This window comes from Pollicipes pollicipes, unplaced genomic scaffold (assembly GCF_011947565.3).
Source record: "Pollicipes pollicipes isolate AB1234 unplaced genomic scaffold, Ppol_2.1 Scaffold_6686;HRSCAF=7923_pilon_pilon_pilon, whole genome shotgun sequence".
NCBI classification, from domain to species: domain Eukaryota; kingdom Metazoa; phylum Arthropoda; class Thecostraca; order Pollicipedomorpha; family Pollicipedidae; genus Pollicipes; species Pollicipes pollicipes.
In genome coordinates, this window is record NW_023596921.1 from 16,518,044 (window position 1) to 16,528,241 (window position 10,198).

At 53.6% G+C, this 10,198-nt stretch overlaps 1 long non-coding RNA gene across 1 annotated transcript; it reads left to right on the forward strand.

The window, feature by feature from the left end:
* The first annotated feature begins 6,220 nt into the window (after window positions 1–6,220).
* LOC119108730 (uncharacterized) lies at window positions 6,221–7,607 on the forward strand. The gene is made up of 3 exons (XR_005095343.1): window positions 6,221–6,303; window positions 6,471–6,560; window positions 7,523–7,607. It is a non-coding gene; the product is annotated as an uncharacterized LOC119108730 (long non-coding RNA).
* Window positions 7,608–10,198: the final 2,591 nt, after the last annotated feature.

A 10,198-nucleotide genomic window follows, 5' to 3' on the forward strand; every position in this document is an offset into this window, starting at 1 on the left:
TATATATATATATATATATATATATATATATATATATATATATATATCTATCTATCTATCTATCTATATCTATATATCTATATATCTATATATCTATATATATATATATACACATATCTTTACATATGCTGTTGTAGATACGAAATGGCTCGATTTGAAACTTTCCCGATTTCACTCGATGCAGACTGTTCGCTTGCGTCGGTAAGGTCAGTGTGCACTATGCTTACATTAAAATGACCAGCCACTTAAACAGCATGGTCGCAAACGTCGTTAGCCAAGCAAAGATGTGCAAGTAACGGGTTTCATGCATGCAATTGAGTTATGATGGGAGGAAGCATCTTTTGAAATGGTCTTTATCTAAATCGTGTTTTATTTCGGCAAATCCGCTTGGCGCCGCCACATTCTGTGCTGTGCTGTGCTATGGTGTCTGTCCTCCACTCTGTCATATTCGTCTCGATCTGTTATGTTACCGCTAGAACATGCCGTGTGTACATAAAACCCATCTTATACGACAAACTTCTTTAGAACTCACTCAGCCCTCAGGTCTCTTAGCCTTTAATCCTCCCCTCTGCTCTGTCTTCCTGTCGCCTCCTGCCCTGTGCTATCATCTGCTCCCCTGTCTTGTGCCATTATCTCCTGCCCTGTCCCATCCTGCTGTCTCCTGTCCTGCGCTCTTGTGCACTATTGTATTTCCACCCTGCACCACCTGCTGATCTGTCCTGGCCTGTTCTGTTCTGTTGCCTCCTGCCCCCCCCCCCCCCCCCAGGGTCTTGTCTTGCTCTGTCATGCCATGCTCGGTTGTGGCGGACCCTCTGTAGAGGGTCCGCCACCAGCCCCAGCCCCAGCCCCAGCCTCAGCCCAGCCCCAGCCCCAGCCCCAGCCCCAGCCCCAGCCCCCGCCCCAGCCTCTGCCTCAGCCGTAGCCTCAGTGCCAGCCCCAGTCTCCTTCCCAGTCTCAGTTTCAGTCTCAGACCCAGTTCCAAACCCGGGCCCGGCCGCAGTCCAAGGTCTCGCCCAGCCGCAGTCCCTAGCCCAGGCCCGACCGCGGCACCAGAACCAGGCCCAGACGCGGACGCAGTGAAAGGTGAATTGATAGGCCGATCTTACAAGAGCCTCAAAATGATTGCCTGAAATGGTCTGTACCAGGTGTTACTTACTACCCTATTTTTGCATATCGACCCACAGTCTGCCGGCAATGGGGCCGCGCGCTGGGCCGAACCCCGCCTCGCGCGCGACCCTGTGGCGACGCAGCAGTGTGCGTACCGCCGCCACGCACCGCCCTGCGCCCAATGACTTCCTGAAAGCCTCGTGATCGGACAGATTAATTATGGGTGTTCACGGCCAGCGGTGTAAACACGCATGAAAATCACAGGCCATCAGGTGGAGCGGCACCTGAAGCACCGATCGCCGGCGGGCGTCCCTGAACGGCACACTGGCGGCGGCGGCCGGAGCGAGGGCCGGGACCTAGCCCAGATAGCCTCGATGGCCGGAACGAGGGCCGGGACCCAGCACACACTGCCCCGGCGGCTGGAGCGAGGCCCGGGACCCAGCCCATACAGCACGGCCGCCGGAGCATCCGGGACCCAGCCCACACAGCCCCGGCGGCCGGAGCGAGGCCCGGGACCCAGCCCATACAGCACGGCGGCCGGAGCGCCGTCCGGGACACAGCCCACACAGCACGGTGGCCGGAGCGCCGTCCGGGGCCCAGTCCATACAGTACGGCCGCCGGAGCGTCCGGGACCCAGCCCGCACAGCCCCGGCGGCCGGAACGAGGCCTGAGATCCAGCCAACACAGCCCCATTATTGGTGGAAATTTAGCCGCATGCACATATTTCGATTCGTTGTGTCTGCTTGCAAACGAAAAGTTGGTTTTTGCCGTTGGTACTTTGTAGGTGGCAATTGCATTTAACAAATAACATTTTCTGAGCATTCTTCGGTCTCGACATTGCCTGGCGCGTCGGCACTGAGGCGGCCAGGATCGAGATTGGCCAGCGCTGGCTTGGGCCCGACCAGCGCCACCAGGCGGCGTCAGCTAACCTGTGCCATCGGCGCAGTTGGCGGCGGACAGAGGCCTTCTCGACACGGCCGGCCAAGACTGGGCTATGAAGGATGTTGCTTCGGGCAGAGCCAGCAGCCTTCGGTGGACAGAGGCCTCCTCGACACGGCCGGCCAAGGCAGGGCCATGAAAGACGCTGCTGCGGGCAGAGCCAGCAGCCTTCGGTGGACAGAGGCTTCCTCCACAAGCCCAGTAAGACAGTGCCATGCAGGACTCTGCTGCGGGCAGAGCCAGCAGCCTTCGGTGGACAGAGGCCTTCCCGACAAGCCCGGCAAGACAGGGCCATGAAAGACGCTGCTGCGGACAGAGCTAGCAGCCTTCGGTGGACAGAGGCCTCCTCGACACGGCCGGCCAAGACAGGGCCATGCAGGACGCTGCTGCGGGCAGAGCCAGCAGCCTTTCTATTGGAGGCTAGTGCATTTACACGCTCGTTGACTGAGTCTCGTTGAGTTCGTTTTCCACACCGTGTTCAATCTCTTAGTCGTCAGCGCGTCTATACAGCCGTCTTGCCGAAGCGGCGCCGCCGCTGCGGCTGTCGCCTGGAGATCCTGTCCACTGCAGTGGACTGCTGAACGCGGTCCCGTAATGCAAGTCGGCGGTGGCATAGCGTCGTTGTCCTACTCGCCAGGAGGGCGGCGGCTGGCTGGTCTGCAGCGTCGCTGCCGCCGATCCCACCGTCGGCTCCCCACGGCGTCCGTGCAGTCCCTGTCCGGCGCATGATCCCACCAGTCGTCCGTGGGTGCTGCATGCAGCCGCGATCTGAGAGCCTCCCGGACCTGGCCAGAATGCCGTGGGCCGGCCCATGAGCCGCTGCGTGGGTCCGGCGGCTGGCGCGTGGGCCGGCGCTGTCCGGCCGCTGACCCGCGAGTGCTCCGCCCCACTCCCGGGCACCGCCCGTCGAGACCGCGGAACGCCCTGCGTTGTTTGCCCTCCTCCCCGCCACCAAATACTCGAACGCTCTGGCGGCGCACAGAGTGTTTGCCGTGCGTCCCGCGCCTACTCCGGCCGACCCGGACTGCCCGCCGCCGCCGGCCTCTCGCGCCTCATCATACACGCATAATTTACGCATAAATTTACCGGCACCATGTCAGAGTTCGGGACCTGTCAGCCGGCAAATGAAAAAATCGCGAGCGCCAGCGGGGTGCGGCGGCCCGCTCCAAGGCCGCTGACGGCCCGCTTCCATTACATTCAATTTGGTATCATTACGACTGTCTCTAATGCCGTCAGAGCAGGACGAGGGGTCACCGCCGACGCCCCGGCCCTAATCAACAGCGAATCGAGTTCACGGCGGTGATTGACATCGGTGGCGAGCTGGCGCCATCGTCTCCATAGCTGGATTAGGGTGGAATATGACGGGAGAGAGCGTATGGCTTCGGTTCGTTGTACTGTTCGTTGTACGGCTCTTTCCTTCATTGTCTTTCTTTCTTTTGTGATCGGCGGGACAAGTACTCATATACAGAACATTGGATGCAGGCGCTTTGAAAGTATTTTTAGTTTTAAAGTTCTGAGACAAATTTCACAAAAACCTTTTAAGGTCCAATTTGCAAACCAGCTCAGTTTTACAGTCACAATTCACCATCGCAGATGATACCTTTCACTGAGAAAAGCAGGCATCGCAAACGATGCAAATTTCTCAGTCATTGCTAGATTGAACAAATATTGATATCAGAAGAGTGCAGCGCAAGTGACCTCGCTCCCTCGCTTTATCAGGGCGAAAATGGTGACAGGAAAGGAAGTCATTGCGGCCTAATCGCGAGGTGTTAAGTGTTAACAGGCCGGACAAGCCCTCAAGCGCTCAATGCTGGCAGGGATGCGAGGCGACTATGGATGTCTGAACATAATGAAGACCAAGTGCTTATTTCAGTGAATTTGCTGTCAAACTGCCTGGCTTCATCTCGACTTATCGTGTTTTTGTGAATGAAATGATTAATCAGACTATTGTCTTCTTCATCGGCGTCAGCTTACGCAACGTCTCGAACAGTAACTTACTCGACCGCCGTTAAGTGTTCGTTGGCCTTCAGAAGGACATCGCGCTATTTGGCGTAAAGCAGGGCCTAATATGTTAACGTGTTATCATGCTATCTGGGCCATCTTGTTATGTTATGGAGAGGATATATGTTATCTTAACAACATGCCATCTGTAGGGAAAGCCGCACCTGTGACCGCCTGGACGACCTCGCCTTTCAAAAACCACCAAAACGACAGCAGGGCACTTCAGATAGTATGGTGAAGAAGATCAGCGTGGACAATTTTATTCGATTGCATTTCATGCGGGAAGGGGGCATTCATTTTATTTATGAGCAAAATGTCCACATCAAGATGCAACTTGGCGCGCTATTTATTCGCCATGCGTGACCTTGTAAGCAAAACCTCGTGCGCAAATATTCTTATCGCATTTATTTGCAAACAAATCTTTGCACCCCAAGGTTCGTATGCATATCTTTGTATTGCAAATGTCCGTGCGCACATCTTCGTTCACAAATAAATGCATCCGCAAAACTTATTGCACTCAATTTTTTGTAACCGCTACTCTTGCAATACGCAACATCGCACATCGCATTTCCTCGCACGCGCATTTCTTCCATATGTTTCTCATTTTTAATGCATTTTTCATTTCGTCATAATGAGTTTATTCGCACATGCATCACTGACATCGTACTTCAACGTTTACGACGTTTTAAAGGCGTAATAGCCTAGTGGTTAATGCTTCGGGCTCCCATGTGGAGGGCCCGGGCTCGAATCCAGGCTGCGCAGTGGCCCCCGAGCGCTGATGTGGCCAATGAAGCCGCTGTCGTTCCACCGAAGGGGCGTGGCGGCGTGCGTCGGGTTCTGTTTTTTAAGTATATGCTGTTCTTCGTACCGCTTTTCTTCGCTTGCGCGATTCATCGCATCCAACTTTACCTAGCCCGATTTGTCGTATCGCATTTGCTCGTATCGAATTTATCTGTATGCGGTTTTCTCCATATGACATTTTGTTCGAGTACGCATTCGTTCATATGGAATACGTGGTGATAGGAGCGAAAAAGCCATAAGGGTCGACAGTTCATCAGCTCCACGCTTCTCATGCTTGTAATTCTCTGGTAAATTGAAAACGGCACGTTTATATGTGTACTTTTAGTTGTGATTTCAGTAAGTCAAGGTGATTTTAAAAGCGCGGCAGCAGCCAAAAAAGGAAACTTCCAAATTTGTTGGCCTGTGGGTCCCAGTGCTGATGACCCACGTGTTCCAAACGTGTTTACCTGGTGAATCGACTACGCTGCGTCCAATCGCTTTTTTGTTACAGTCAGACTGGATAAAGGATTTTAGCATGATAACGGACAGTATTATAAGTCTTGCCTTTATCAGTCCACTGGATCCAGAGCTATGACCTTCCCCATATCCGATTAAATGCACTAAAACACGTTCATACGCGTGCTTTGCATTGCAATCAAAGTAAAGAAAGCGCTTCTTTTTTGGCGCGACAGCATCTTAAGGTGAATGAATCTCAATTTTGTTCACCCATGACTTACGACGCTCATGACTCACGAGTTCCATACGTATTGACATTCGGTATACGAGCCACGCCGCTCAGAACGGTGCACTTTTTGTCATCATAGTATGGGCAGATGGGTGGGCGTTTAAGTATTTCAGCGCAGCCATAAAAATGGCTATTACACCACACACAAGCTCCAACTGTTACGAGTCAGAAGAGACGGTGAACCTCGTCTTGTCTTTGGGACAACAGGGCATCCCACTGATCACCTCTAAATGAAAGGCGCTCTCCGCCGCGGTATGCACGCATGCCTGCGCTCTGCACACTCGCACTCGACCCAATCTGCTTGCACACCAATTAGTCATCAGCGGAGTGTTTGCTGGCGCATACCCGCGCCGCATCCGCCGCCAGATAACACTGGTAAACACGCCGCATCTCCATGACAACGGCGACGTCACGTGTCCTCGGGCAGCCCACCTGCACGGCCGGCGTATGGAGATGGGGCGGGGCGGTGCGGTATGCCGGGCGGCCGGGCCCGCCGGCGCGGCGGCACGGGCCTCTCCCACGCCCCGGCGACGGCGGCCGGGCGAGCGCTGACCTGCCGGGGCTGGGCGGCGGCCGCGGGCGACAGCGTCGGCCCGGGCCGCGCGCCGCCGGCCGCCGCCGGCCGCCGGGCGGCCCCGCTGTTGTGACCACGCACAAAGCCGAGGCGGGACGGGTGCCAGAGTGAGAGGAGCTCTCTGGCCGCTCGCCGGACGGCCCGTGACAGCTCGCAGGTACAAACACTGGCAGGCTCGCAGATGCGCCTCACCGACATTCCGGCGACGCCTGTAGCACTGGATGAGTGGGGCTGAGGGCTGACTTGAATCGTATTCGCATCGGAACAACTTTAAATGTGGCGCCGGTCGGCCCTGCAAAGCTGCTTAAGCTTGGTCGTTTTCAGATGACAGGTTCCGGAACGGGATATGGGATGCACATCTGCGCTCGTCATCTTCACGTTTCTTTTTCCATACGTCGCTGTCCGTGATGCGAGGTAAGGGCGCTGTGCTGTGATAATCTTATGACACATCTTATCCTGCTCACTATTTTCGATTGACATATCTGCAGCTCACATAACATTTCCGGGCATTATTAACTGCCTCCATAGCGCTATGTTTTGTATTGGGCCTATCAAAACGCATTTGCTTGTTACTTAACATGTAAAATTATGTCCGGCATCTTATACCTTTTTTATTTACCAAACTTTTCCTCTTTCAGTTCCAATTTGTCACAAACATAGGACTGCATTATGGGACAGATAGAGGTTGTATGCCTCCCGATGGTGCTGGTTGACTATTCATGAACACTGAAGCCAGGACTTCGCTGGCCTCTAACCGTTGAAGGGTTTGCAGGAGGTGCCCTAGGCAACTCACCGCAGTGGCACGCAATAGTGGATGTAAATGGGGGAGGGGAGAGAACACGGCCCACTGCCTTTGGGGAAATCATATGCTTAGGAGCTTGCAATGCATTTGCACATCGCGACGGAAAGGGATATATCCCGGGGTAGACATTTCGTGCGCCGTAATTAAATAATCGCCGGGTCGTTCATCGATTCCCACGTTCCGCGGCACACATGTGTGCGATACCAGGGCCCAACCCCTAATTAACTAATAATACCCTGCACCGTCTCGAGATCTCAACCCTTCCCTAATCACACCCCTCCCGTCGGCGGACTGTATTTTTTTGTCGATATCAAAGCGTACCTAAACCGGAGTATTTACCCATGAAACTGCGGTAATAGATTATCTGCGCCCAGGCCCTCCCATGGGCTGTTTTTGTGCGGGCCGTGTCGAAAAGTTGCCATAAAGCGCTATGTCATATTGCATAAAAAGCGGTGCCAGCGATTTGTTACTGCGTGGCCCGTGACCCCTGGCGACTCGGGGTCGGCCACACGCTATGAGACTATGGCGCGTGCCGTTCATCACAGGTGAAAGCTCTCCCGCACCATACCGACAGGTGTGTGTCCGGCGGACCACGGTCTCCTGCTCCCAGGACAGGCGAAGGCTCTCCACACCATACCGACAGGTGTGTGGCCGCCGGACCGTGGTCTCTTGCTCCCATGACGGGCGAAGGCTCTACGCACCATACCGACAGGTGTGTGGCCGCCGGACCGTGGTATCTTGCTCCCATGACGGGCGAAGGCTCTACGCACCATACCGACAGGTGTGTGGTCGCCGGACCGTGGTCTCTTGCTCCCATGACGGGCGAAGGCTCTACGCACCATACCGACAGGTGTGTGGCCGCCGGACCGTGGTATCTTGCTCCCATGACGGGCGAAGGCTCTACGCACCATACCGACAGGTGTGTGGCCGCCGGACCGTGGTATCTTGCTCCCATGACAGGCGAAGGCTCTCCACACCATACCGACAGGCGTGTGGCCGCCGGACGGTGGTCTCTTGTTCCCATCATCCAGGGGTTGTCCAAAATCTGCAACTACTGTAGGGCGATTGCACATGACCACCGCCAGCCAGGCCGCCAGCAGTGACCATCAAATAGTCAAAATTGCAAAACTGCGCGTGCTAGTGTATCACATGAAAGTCGGGTAATAATGTATGCATGTGTGAACCGAAAGATGCTCCATTGCGCGCCTTTCGTAACGCCGCTTACAGAAGTGGCTGTTCTCATCACAGCATTGCTTCTGGTGTAGGATATGCTCTTATAGAGTGAATATTGTATACAATGAGGGCTCGTCAAAACGAAGGCACATTTATATGACCAGTAAGACGACTTGTAATGGTGGTGTTTGTGTGCCATTCCTGTTTGTTCGAGAGGGAAGAGAGAGAGAGAGAGAGAGAGAGAGAGAGAGAGAGAGAGAGAGAGAGAGAGAGAGAGAGAGAGAGAGAGAGAGAGAGAGAGAGAGAGAGAGAGAGAGAGAGAGAGAGAGAGAGAGAGAGAGAGATATATATATATATATATATATATGCATTTCTCTCTCTATCTCTCCATATATATATATATATATATATATATATATATATATATATATATGGCGTGAGGCTAATCACCGACGACTAGGCAATTCACTGCAGAATTTGTGGACTTAAGGGAGTTCGTCCTATCCTCTGGCTGCGTTGGCTAACCTCCGGACGACGGTCTTAAAAGTGTTCGGGGCCTTCGTCACTGCCATAATGCCCCATTTGTCTCCATGCTCGACCCCGATGACGCGTTTCCACTTGTTGTCTGGGTGCAGAATGGAAATGGGTGTTGTGCAGGGCAGTTTTAATTTTCCATCCACAGAGCTTAGAATGCTAGGCGCTATGTTGTTTACCTATGTGCCACTGCTGAAATGACTTTTCGCAAGCGACGTTCTCTATGTGGGGGCGTTGAAACGTTCTTCGTACGGTGCGGAGCCCGTGAGTCCTTTAAAAGGTTTGTTGCGTGCAAAATTAGACCCAGAGCTGCATCACTGCCGGCTGCAGCCGCATCAACAGCAGCAGCTGGTTCGTGCTGGCTGTGGACCGCGCCGATGATCCCGTTCCGTCCCGTGCTGGCTGTGGGACGCGCCGATGATCCCGTTCCGTCCCGTGCTGGCTGTGGGCCGCGCCGATGATCCCGTTTCGTCCCCTGCTGGCTGTGGGGTTTGCCGATGGCCCCGTTTCGTCCCCTGCTGGCTGTGGGCCGCGCCAATGATCCCGTTTCGTCCCCTGCTGGCTGTGGGCTGTGCCGATGGCCCCGTTTTGTCCTGTGCCGATTCGAAACCTCCGACGTCTGGTTATCAACACTCATGGGCGTTGGCAGCGGTTCAGAATCATCAAGCACAACACCAACAGGAGAAACCCAGGATGGCAACGCTCTATGGCAAATGGCAGCATTTTCCCGTCTGTAGCGTTGACATCACGAAGTAGCCGACGACTGCAGCCGTCTGTGTGGTCCGTGCAATTAATTTTATAGCTTAAAATCAGGCCTAACGATTTAATTGGCTGATTATGACTGCCATGATTGAAAAGAAGACACACCATGTTTTCCCAAGCACACCATAATTTTTAATAATGTCACACACGTATCATAAATCATGGAAACTTGTTACAGGAGTTCCGTAGTCCGTGGGTACCGCCATTGTTAGTTCCTACTGGCATGGAAAGCTATTTCTTGTCTCCTTTTGCTAAAAGCATGTTACCTTGCTAGTCGCCCGCGCAGACACCTTTTGTCTCTCCAATGCACAACAAGAAGGCTCCACCGCTGTCTGCCATTGTCATATATGTGCCTTTTAATGTAAGAAATGTGCCTATCACGCACGTCCAGATCTCGTTTAGCTTTGGCCTACTCAATTTATTTTATGTCATATCTTAAATGGGAGCGGTAAAGGCAAATTGGCAAACTGTTAACCGTTAATGGCGATCGATCGAAAAGAATCTGGCTGACTACTGTTTGAACCAAGCCCGGTCCAAGTCCTTGTTTTTGGCCACCCTTTGACCTGTCCCAGTGCACACCGTGACCTAATCTTGAATTCACGGACTGATGTCATGGGTGAGAGAGCTCCTGTCCTGTTTTAGGACTCTCTCATTAACCACCGTCCAAAAACAGAAGTTCTCATCCTCAGGTCGAGCGCAGCTCAAAACAACACACATGACCACCCCAATTTTACAAATCAATCGATCGCCGTCGTTAATATAGTTTCCAACTGATTGTGCC